At 41.1% G+C, this 11,973-nt stretch overlaps 1 long non-coding RNA gene across 1 annotated transcript; it reads right to left on the bottom strand.

Moving 5' to 3' along the window:
- Window positions 1–5,622: 5,622 nt before the first annotated feature.
- On the bottom strand, window positions 5,623–11,732 carry LOC109194746 (uncharacterized). Its single transcript, XR_003214311.1, has 6 exons — window positions 11,402–11,732; window positions 10,916–11,312; window positions 10,104–10,129; window positions 9,709–9,794; window positions 6,496–6,567; window positions 5,623–5,977 (listed from the first exon to the last, which is right to left on the bottom strand). It is a non-coding gene; the product is annotated as an uncharacterized LOC109194746 (long non-coding RNA).
- Between the last annotated feature and the right edge of the window lie 241 nt (window positions 11,733–11,973).

Raw genomic sequence — 11,973 nt, forward strand, 5'->3', positions numbered from 1 at the left:
ACAGGGTTCTCAGAAACTCACACCTTTTGAAATCATTCATGGCAGACCATTTCCACTGCCAATCACAAGTGAACCTTTAGATAAATCAATCAGAGAGACCACACTAGCAGAATGGATGTCGAAGCTACTAGAAAACAAAGATATTGTTTTGAACAATAAACTGCCTTCTGAATCTTCTCCAGTATCTTGCAGGTTGAAGCCAGGTGATTGGGTCCTGATTCGAGTCCTCCAGAGAAAGAATTGGAGCTCGCCCCGCTGGGAAGGCCCATACCAAGTGCTTATCACCACACCAACTGCCTGTAAGATAGCAGAGAGACCATCTTGGATTCACCAAAGCCACTGCAAGAAAGTGAGTGACAGCCTAGACTCATAGACTCCAGCACCCCTACCTTCTGGTGATCTACGTGGTGAAGAGAGGGCTGATTGGGTATATCCCGCCCTCTACTTCTCGCCAGTAGTCTACTCACCCGAGGATCTAGGTGTGTTTGGCTGTCATGAAGACACTCGCCATCCTAGCAGCTGTCCTCCTGCTCCTAGCAGGACTCCTCGCGCTTTTCGAGGACAATAAAGAAGACAAACAGCACCACCTGCAGACAAGATGGACACATGACAACTCACATCTTCGTGACATGACACAAGACCACATTCACCCATGGATGAATAACGCATGGTATCGCTACGTGCATGACAGAACCAAGGGAGAGCCTAACAACACTGCGTGTTACGTCTGCTCCCACATGCCAAGCACCTCAACGCATCCCACCTTTTATGGAGACTACATGAACAAAACACAAGCCAAATGTGCCGCCAGCTTTTCGGGCGTTGGCTATCAGCATAATGAAATCACCATCAACGAGACAAGCTCATCTACCATCCACTCGCTTAACTTCCTTAGTATCTTTCAGGGACCACCCCAACACGAGATAATCACCATTGAAGACGCTGGACTTGACAATGGAACGTGTGACCAACTTTTCTGGATCAACTTCAACGTGACAAACCGGAACACATCCATTCACTTCCCAGTGTTCTTGGACCAAACCCTAGGGAAGAACCACTCCATGTGCTACCAGCAAAACAACGGTAACAGACTGCTTGGAAACACCACTAACTGTAATCAGACCGCTGGAAGTGGAGAAGGTGCCCCTGTGAACAAGACCGGCCCCTCAAATGGCACTTACTGGGTGCAAGGAATGGCCTGGCTATGTGGACAATGTGCTTATTTCATACTACCCCCAGGCTGGACTGGAGTTTGTGCCCCCATCTTCATATCAGACCACACCTTCAGGATGACCACTGTAAACACCACCCCAACCACACGACGGAAAGGAAGATCAACATCTCCAGGTATCCAACCACACGACCCCGTGTACGGCAGTCATGTGCCCGAGGAATTCAAACTATGGACCACTGGACAGAAGGTCCTCCACTCACTGTTTCCGTGGGTTGGAACCGGAAAAAAACATGTTAAGGATTGAAACATTGGATTATCACTTTGGACTCTTTCTGAACGCGTCATGTAAAATCAGCGACGAACAAAACCAAGAAATCGACGCTCTGCGCATTGCAGTAATGTAACACAGAGTAGCATTGGATATGATTCTCGCCGAGAAAGGAGGACTATGTGTCCTCTTCGACAACACCTGCTGTACCTACATAGAATAGAATAGAATAGAATAGCTTTTTATTGTCACTGTTACAAGAACAGTGAAAGGCAGTTTGGCATCTCTCCATGTGTGTGGAGTACACAATAGCGGAAGTATTTACACAATGACAAATTTACATTTACACAAGAAAGATATGTACAAGTTATACATACACCTGCAAACATACACGCACATACATACATATATGTATATATACATATTTGCATCCGTACATGCATACACACACATATTTCCACATACACGCTTACATCTATATACATACACATACATGCCATCTAACTAGCAGGTGCATTGAAAGGTGCAGTGTGATCGGTGATATTGCACATTGAGTGTGTGTGGGGGGGATGGTATTGCACATTGAGTGGTGGGGGGGGGAACTATACTAAATAATGTTATAATAAATACAGTTTAAAGAGGTAAGGGTGTTGTTTGCATTGAAGTATAAACAGAAATACGATTTATAAATAAGGTGTAATGTCCATGAGTGTTGGCAGTGCAGTTATCCTCCAATCAGGGTGGAGGTAGGGCATGTTTGACAGCCTGTGGGTAAAAACTTCTGTTGAGTCTGTTTGTCTTCGACCTGATGGACCTGTAGCGTTTACCAGAGGGAAGGGGGGAAAAAAGTGAGTGTCCAGGGTGCGAGGGGTCTTTGATGATGATGCTGGCTTTCTGCTGAAGTCTGCCAGTATAGATGTCTCTGAGGGGAGTTAGTGAAGTGCCGATTGCCCGCTCTGCTGCCCTCACCACCGGCTGCAGTTTCCTTTTGTCCTCCGCAGTGCAGCAGTTGAACCAGAGTGTGCAGCAGTAAGTCAGAAGGCTCTCAATGGTGGAGCGGTAGAAGTTTACTAGCAGTCTTTGGGGTAATTGGGCCTGACGTAGTTTCCTGAGGAAGTACAGCCTTTGTTGTGCTTTCCCTACCTGGTGGGAGATGTTTGTGGACCAGGTAAAGTCGGCCGAGATGTGGACTCCGAGGAACTTAAAGCTTTCTACCCTTTCTACCTCCTCCCCATCAATGTAGAGGGTAGAGTGCTCAGATCGCTTTGTTCTTCTGAAGTCGATTACCATCTCCTTGGTGTTGGCTGTGTTCAGATGCAGGTTGTTGTCGTCACACCATTGCTTCAGATGCTGAACCTCCTCTCTGTAGGCTGAATCATCGTTGTTGTCGATCAGTCCTATGACAGTGGTGTCATCAGCAAATTTTATAATGGTGTTACTGGTGTGGATTGGTGAACAGTCATGGGTGAAAAGTGAGTATAAGAGGGGACTGAGGACACACCCCTGTGGGACACCCACATTCAGAATGAGGGTGGAGGAGGTGTGCTCTCCCATTCTTACGTTCTGGGGTCTGTTGCTCAGGAAGTCCAGTATCCAGCTGCACATTGCAGAGTGCACAGTGCACATCCCGAACAATGTGCATTCCTCAAACATGACTGATGCTCTGAATGCCTTAAGGCAACTGAAGGAAGCCCAAAGTCAGGACTATGTGAAAAACACCACTGATTGGTTCCCCTGGCTTTTCAACGGCTCATGGCTACAAGTACTGAAGAGACTACTCATTGGAGTTGGAGTGTTTTTGATTTTGTTCTGCTTCTTTGCCACATGTATTATCCCATGTCTAAAAGCCATAATCAAACGAATGATTAACACCTCACTTGCAGCATACGTCAGTATTCCACTTGATTTAGAACCTAATGATGAGAGTGAAGATGAAAATGATGAAAATGCCACTGTTTAAAATTATAACGTGAATATAACCATGTTTGGTTAAAATCACATGCACAATGACGAGCTACTTGGAAATGCAGACAGCAAGAAAGTAGACTTTGATGTTTTAAGCATGTTTTATGAAGAAATTAAATCAGCAAAAACAGGAGGGAATGTTAAGAGATTTTTACATTTACTTACTTTGATAACCTTTATTTTGCTTAAGTATAATTTCTTGTGAGAACATGATGTGCCTGCAACCTACAGATTAAGGAACAGAAGCATGCATGAGGAAGTTAGAAAGTCACACATGCTCAGGCAGAGACAGTTCCAACCTGAAGCTGATATGACAAAAGATACTAGTTCCTCTTGTCTTACGGACAACGGCCACTCATGCGATAACCATATCTAGAGATGTTTTTCTATTACATATGCTCCACCTAGGGATGCTGTGTAAGCTATTCTCTGCTATAAAATAAAGAATGGACTGAGGCTCTGCGCGACTTGCCTGTGTCTTGCCACGCAGTAAGCCTCGCCCATGTACATGCCATAACTTGAGTTTGTGTTTCTTGCTTCTCTAAGGTTTTTTCCTTTGACAGTGATCCACAAGTACGGTCACAAATTTGTTCTTCAAACCAACAAAACAAACAAACAAAAACAAAAAAACAAATTGCCGATGGCATGAACGCTTTACACACATGAGTCAGAACACAAAAAGAAAAAAGAAAAAGCTGCTGAGCTCACAGACAGCTGCATGTGTGCACCAGAAACAAAGCAGAAGTGTGAAGAAAAAACTTTAATATGCAGCTTCTGCTCTAAAAAACAAATAAAAATAAAAAATGTGTAACTTGCTCATCAGCTTGGTAGTGTCCACATATTTAATTCAGCTTCTCAAACCTGTAGCTTTAGCTGTGGTATACAGGGTTTGGCTTATTAGTTGTTAGTATAAGATTGCTCTTCATCTCAACAATGACTCATCTAGGATGACAGGTTTTCAATCAGGTCAAGTGTCTCTATGCACCTGATTAGTTTAGGTATTTTCCTTATTTTCTTCATCTCATATGTCATAGTACTGAGTTGGAGCAAACCTTAAGCTTGAATCAGACTACTTTTAACAATTATCCACCTCACATCATAACTGACTAAGGTGCCTCTTATTATTAATATTATGTCATTATTAATGTTATTATTGTTTTGTTTTTCCTTCTTTAATAACAGCAATAGTATATTACAATATACTACTATACTACTAATATACAATAGTTTATTATTTTATATTTTATTATGTATCCATCAGGGGCTGGGGGTGATCTGCAGTTTCACCCCCTCCCAAGCTGGAGACATTTACCTTTTCACACACTTTCCTTGGCTGAACAATGACACAGCCTTAATATACCTTATGCATATCTCTGTTTTATTAATATATTTTCGTGTGAATTATCTGCTTTCATTCATTCTATTCATTCTGGGCATAGTTGTCATCCAAACTATGTTTCATTTGTTAATACCAGTTTACAGATTGTTATCCTACCTATTATTAGTTTGAATACATTAGAGATAAGCTCTAATTTCATTTAACCTTTTGTTTATTCCACTTTATTCCTCTTGTATTTATATGTATTCAGTTGGGTCTGTATCCAGCCCTTTTTAAACTTTGATCTCTAATCTTTTACTTGATGAGGGATTATTATGTTCTTCCTAGTCTGAACTGCTTCTTTGTTTCTTACAGTCACGTACAAAATGTCCCTCTTTTCCAAACCTCCAGCATGCAGTGCTAAAGCCACTTTTTGGTGTGTGTGTGTGTAGGCCTACCTCTACCTTTTGCTGTTCTATTATGCATTCCTCTGTCTTTCTTTTGGATTATTCCTGCTCTGGTTTGTTGTTTTTCTAAACATTTCTCATCAGGTGTTAATTTTGCTTGTTTATTCTCCATTCTCAAAGATTTTTTGCTGGGCCGTCACTAGCACACTTGACTTCAGAGTGGTTTACTGATACGGCCTTCTACTTCATTTCTAAAAAATGAAGTGGTAACTCAACCATTCTCCTTTGTCACCAGTACGTGAGCCTCAGCAAAGAAAACAAAAACAGAAGTAGTTCAGCAGCGTATTGTGCTGTAAAATCAACTTACTTCCAAAGACATACACGCATATACATACACACAGATAGACATTTGTCACAAAGTATTTCACGGTCACTTCTAAAACTAGTCTAAACACAGTTCCTTTTTGGGGAAAACAACCTATTTCACGTGTTTTATGAAGTAATTGCGGCTACTTCCAACCTATTTTACGCGTATCACGAAGTAATTCCGGCTACAGCAAACCTATTTTGCGCATTTCACGAAGTAATTCCGGCTACAGCAAACCTATTTTGCGCATTCTTCTAAACCCTTCCAGCGGTTTAAGACCAAACAGTGTTTTCTCACCTTCAGTCGTCTTTAGCTGGTTGTTCAGGCCGTCTGGCTGGATCCCAGCGTCATGGACCAGAACTAAACCACCGGCCTGGACCCGAATTCTGACGTTCCAGGACTTTCACCTCTACCCAGAGAGGGCTGTCGACAGACTTCGGTGCTGGCTTCCCACGACGTCAGGATACAGCAGTCAGACCTTATTGGAGTCATAGAAACATGTCTGTTTTTTCCATCGCTAAGCTCGAAGGACCAATTTAAATGACAGGGGATTTCTTTAAATCACCCCGTACTTCTTCAGCTGATAACACTTGAGTTAGAAAACACAAACACTGCAGTTGTCTTTTCACTCGCGAGGGCAGTCATGGACGCACGACCTGCGCCTCATGACTGTCTGCGTCCTTTATTTATACAAGATTGTCTCTGTGTGTGTGTGTGTGTGTGTGTGTGTGATACAAAGATAACAACGTCACTCAGAGCAGTGGGTTTTTCCCTTTTCTACATCTGTATGTTCTTGTAAAAGAGCTGAGGTTTCTCTTCTCTACATCTAAATGTTCTCTGAAAACAGGAAGCGGTTAGTAGCTGCACACAAGTTACTAGGTGAAAAGTCACGTAGACATGTGCTTAATGATAAATGAAGGAATACATTTCATGGAGCTGATCACATATATACAATTTTTCTTCTGACAAAATCTGTGCAAAATCTGTGCAACTTACAAACAAGGTCCAGTGGCTGCCATTTTCCAGACAGGCTCCAATCAATTTCTCATACATCTGAAAGATGTTTTTCTGGAAATAAAAAGAATGTGACGAGTATGTTTTTCTGTCAAGAATGACACTGCAAAATTGCGAAAGCTTGTCAGGTGAGACTTGTAATTAATTCTGCAGATACACAAACATATAGAAAGTGTCATTTTTTTGTTTACATTAATTAAGTTCTATAGTGTGTACGAAACAAATCAAGACCACAGACTCAACACGCACCACTCAATTTTTGGTGTTCTTTAACAGATGGCCAAGACAGAAATGTTTTAATCTGTGTGCATTGCTTTTGAGCAAATCTTTACACAGAAAAGGTTTCAGAAAGGTATTTTTCAGGTACTTCTGACAAGGCTTCAATTTTGGAAAATGCTATTTGTTTATAGTGGCAACTTATAAACCCTTTGTGATAAGAACATAGTTACCACAGTCCAAGTCATACCTTCAAAAAGAATGCACTTTGTGCTCTTGTGGACCCATCCAAAATTTTTCCAGTGATTTGGCTTGGTATTGGATAAATGTGAGGGAAATTCTATAAAAATAACATAGAGCTGGGCGATATAAGATTTTTTCATATCACGATATGTTTTTTTCATTTCAGGCGATAACGATATATATCACGATATAAGCCAAATAACTATATTTGTAAGATTTAAATGTGCCGTTGCCCACAAGTAAAATGTGAAATAATCAGTAGCTTGTTTTGATTTAAATATTTATTTCCCATAATAAGTTCAACAGGGTAGATGTACTTAAGGAACATGAGACTTCAGTTTCAGATAAATAAAGGCAAATATTGCAAACTACACAAAAGGCAGCCGCTAATGCGTTTAAGTTTCAAAACAGAAAAAACAAAACAGACTACTAAATTGTCAATTCCACTTAGAAACAAAATTTTAGTTCTAAAAATAAATCTTAGTTTGTTTTACAGAAGAACAGACAAAATTGACTAACTTTTGTCAATATCAAATAAACTGAGAACTAAAAGGAAATTCTCAATCTCTCCTTGTTGTATAGCTTAGCTTTTCAAACAGTTTTAACAGTTACTATAGTCCAGAGGTTCCCAAAGTGTGGGGCCCGCCCCTAGGGGGGCGCAGAGCCATTGCAGGGGGGGGGGGGCGCGGTATGAAAAGAAAAAAAAAAGAAAAGAAAAGAAAGCTTGGACACTGCTAGCATAATGGACAGGTTTTTGATGGGGCTCCCACACAAACGCAAAGCAGGAGATGAAACATCGCCAAATATGTTTCCAAACCAACTTCCTTCCAAGCCAAAGACTAGAAAATATGGTGAAGCATATCTTCCCTATGGCTTCACCTGCACAAGTGCCAAGGTAGGTCTCCCTTCAAAATTAGTTTTCCCTGCGTCGGGAGCACGCGCTGGGCTCTCCAAATCACGGACAAACAGTATCCCACATTCTTGATTTTTAGTTCACAAACACTTCTTGTAATGACTAACTACTCCTGACATTTTGGACATGTTAGCTCTTTATGCAGTAAAGTTACAGCGGGATACAAATAATATCAGGCTGATCCTTCCGTAATTTGAACCGGACAAACAGTATCCCAAAGCTGTTTATGTGTTTAAACCCATTTTGCACAGAGAGACATTTTTTGAAAAATGTATTGATAGCAATGTTGAAAATTATTACACAGGAAAAAAAAACAACTACACGTAAAATAATTACACCATGACGCCTCTGCCTTTCTAAATGGAGAGACAGTAACTGCGTGTATATGTAAGCGTGTAAAACCTGAAGATAGTCAGAGTAACAGTAACAGTATTTTGTCTCTATCTGCCATTCTGCAATTCATCTCATGTAAACAATAACGTGGCGCACAGCGTGACGTGAAAAAAGGCACATACCTTTGTCGTTGCGTGATGAACTCTGTATTCCGCGTCCACACATAAACGCAAAAAAAGTTTTAAATAATCTCCATTTTCGGTGAATCGCAACGCCGTTTACATGTGGACGAAAGACCCAAATGCATAGAAACAGCTGTGTTTTCAAAAATACCCGTGTAGGTGTGGACGCAGCGTAAAAGAGTTAGTAGTATATTTTATTACTACCTGTAATTTATTGCCGTATACTTGTATTTGCTTAATTGTTTACTAAATGTTTGAGGTGTGAAATAAACCGCAATGGAGCAAAATATGGGTGTGTTTGGGGAAAAAAAAGTTTAATTTTTGGGAAAGTTTGGGAACCATTGCTTTAGTCTGACAAAAGTCTATTTTTTTATGTTTAAGGACAACAGATGGAAATTAGCCCTTGGCTATAATCTGGTATGTTTACATTCATGTAATTTTTTTTTTACATTTATGTTCATTAACATGCACTGTCCTAAATAAATAAATTAAGTCAAATTAAATTAAAGCCGAATGACGAATTAGCACTTTTAGTCAGAGATTGAGCATGCACCGGTTTATTGTATTTCCAGACTTGCTTTCGGCACAATTTACAGTGCGCGCTACTCTGTTTTTTATCAGACTTGAAATAGCCGAAATACCTTCACACTACGGAACTTCTATAGCCTTTCCGTTCGACAATCTCTCCGGCATTGGAACCATCATCTGTTTTTTTTTTGTGTAACCTTCGCTCACGCTCTCGGTTGATTTTTCTCTAATCGGCACACTCATTTCCTCCATTACCTGGGCAGTCCGGCTGGCTGCTTCCCAAACAAATACACATGTGCGCCTTGGCACTTGTGCTGTACGTAATAAGTCATGTGACGTGACGCTGCGGCTGTGATTGGTTCGGCTCTGCGCTACTTAATTTGGATTGGCTGTTCTTTTGTTTTCTTAGGCCTATCGCAATAGTTAAATTTTTCTATCGAGAAAAAGTTATTTCGCAATACATATCGTTATCGTTCTATCGCCCAGCTCTAAAATAACATAAATACACCTATGTTTTCGAATACATTACAAAAAATGTAAATATGCTATGTCATTATGATCAAACCAGCTTTTCAACATACCTAACACTGCAAATAGATTAGGCCATCTATTACCTTATAAAACAAACAAATAAATAAATATAAATAAAAACAGAACTAAGGAATATGATTCATTAAGTAAATTGTACAATAAAGTGTATTTAAAGCAGAATTTAACATTAGTTAACCACTTGGGTACAAAGTTATGATAACATAAAAGGATTTTTATGTCAAGAGGTACCTCATCTGAAATGTTTGTCTGGTCAAACAGGGATTTCAAACTTGAAATACCAATAGAGTTTGGTCCAGCTACTCCCACAAGGTAATCTGTGAGAAAGCATATGCTGTAGTCAACAGATATTGTTTTCTTTTTGCATGCTGCAACCATGTTCCATTTCAGTCTTCTAGGAGCTTTGTCTGGTTGTAGTCCTTTTTTCTCCTCCTCTCCCCTCATCTATTAATTAAATTGTTTTCTGACCTTCCTAACTGTTTCCGACCTGTCTTCCCAATGTGATGTTTAAGCAATATATGTATGGTCAGAAGGGGGTGAAATTTTCATTGCAGTTGTACGTGTAACATTGCATGTGATAATAAAAGGCTTGATTGGTTGATTATTCAACATGAGTTGACATTTACCTGACATTGTGAAGGAGTCGCAGTTTCTGTAAGGATGTAAGAACATAACATGTGGATGTGTTACACTTCTTTTTCACAAGTTAATAACAATCAATAATTTTCATTCCATTATTAACAAGCTATCACACAATGTCCCAGGGACAACTTTAACACGATGGCCCAGGGACAACATATACACGATATCCCAGGGACAACATCTACACGATGTCCCAGGGACAACTTTAACACGATGTCCCAGGGACAACATATACACGATGTCCCAGGGACAATTTTAAGACGATGTTCCAGGGACAACATCTACACGATGGCCCAGGGACAACATGTACACGATGTCCCCAGGGACAACTTCTACACGATGTCCCAGGGACAACTTCTACACAATGTCCCAGGGACAACATTTACACGATAGCCCCAGGGACAACATGTACACAATGTCCCAAGGACAACATTAAGATGGATTACTGTTAATCTCCATAGAATCAAAAACTCATGTCCAGTTTCACAGCTATGGACCAGTTAATTATGGTGATATTTTGATTCATAGATTCAGCACACAACCATTAGTCTAGGCAATTTTTCCTGACAACACTTCTATGACAACTAAATTTACCTGTCCCTTCATAATGCTTCATAATACATTGACAATCAATTCTCTCTCTTGAGCAGCAGTACCCAACCCCCGGGCCACGAAACACCAAAAAAGTTGGGGAACGCTGGTATAGAGAACACTGGTTAGCTAATGCTGTCGTCAAGTAGCCTGTCACTAGCAAACAAACAGCAAGCCAAGTGAGGAACATATGTATAATGCTTACCGTTTATTAAAGAAAAGTATCCTAAAAGGACTTCAAATTCGGCGGACAGGCGGCGGTTTCTCGCAAGTGAAGTGGAGCGCTGGATTGACAGAGGCGGGCACAAGTGAAGAAAATTTGTTTTAAGGCGGGTATTTCGAAGTCGCAGAAGTATGACATCACAAGAAAGTGATTGGCCACTTGCAATGTTGAACCTGGAACAACATTTATTATGATGATGTGGGAACAACGCCAACACGAGGATATCAGATCGTCCATGATATTCACTAGCAGTAGACTGTGACTATGAACAGGGGCCGGGAGACTATGACTGTGGGAACTATGACACTAAGGCTGGAGGGATTCTTAAGACATTAACGGGGATCCAAAAGTCCAATGGAAGTCAGAGGGTGCTGGGCCTCTGTAATCACAGGAGAGGAAAGTTAAACGTAGCCGGGTGGAGTTTGAAGTGAATTTGAATTTTTCTGAAGTGAGTTTGTTCAGGCTTACTTGTCAGCAGGTGGAGACTGCTTTGGAGCGAGGCTAGGTCCAGGTGAGTTTGCGACGTCGTGAATCCAAATGGGGTCTGACGCTGCGGCGGGGGGAGCAGGCAGGTGAGGAAAAGTAGAGAGATCCATACCGGGGCGGCAGTGGAGTGGGTTGGCAGAAGCGACTAGTGACCAGACTGAATTAACGGTGACAGTTTGCAGGCGTGGTCCGTGGATTTACCTGAAGACAGAGAATCAGGTTAGCACAAATACGAACAGCAAGAGACATGAACAGATTAGCACTAACAGTGATTAGCAGACGTTCAGGTGACGAGTGGTTGCAAACGCTGGTCTTAAATACTGCCAACATAATCAGCCTCAGGTGGGACTCCCACGTGGAATGAAGGTCTCCGCCCAGGGGAGGAGACCTAGAGCACAGCAAACCAGCATGCCACTCACCCGGACCATGACAGAATCCTGTGATGTACATTTTTACAAAATCTAAATGATAAGCTAAAGGATGAACTTGCCTCTGGTGATAATATGAGTACATCTGACTGAGTGGTGTCTCTTTCTATGAAGATTGTTAATTGT

The sequence above is a fragment of the Oreochromis niloticus genome, linkage group LG15, assembly GCF_001858045.2.
Source record: "Oreochromis niloticus isolate F11D_XX linkage group LG15, O_niloticus_UMD_NMBU, whole genome shotgun sequence".
Lineage (NCBI taxonomy): Eukaryota > Metazoa > Chordata > Actinopteri > Cichliformes > Cichlidae > Oreochromis > Oreochromis niloticus.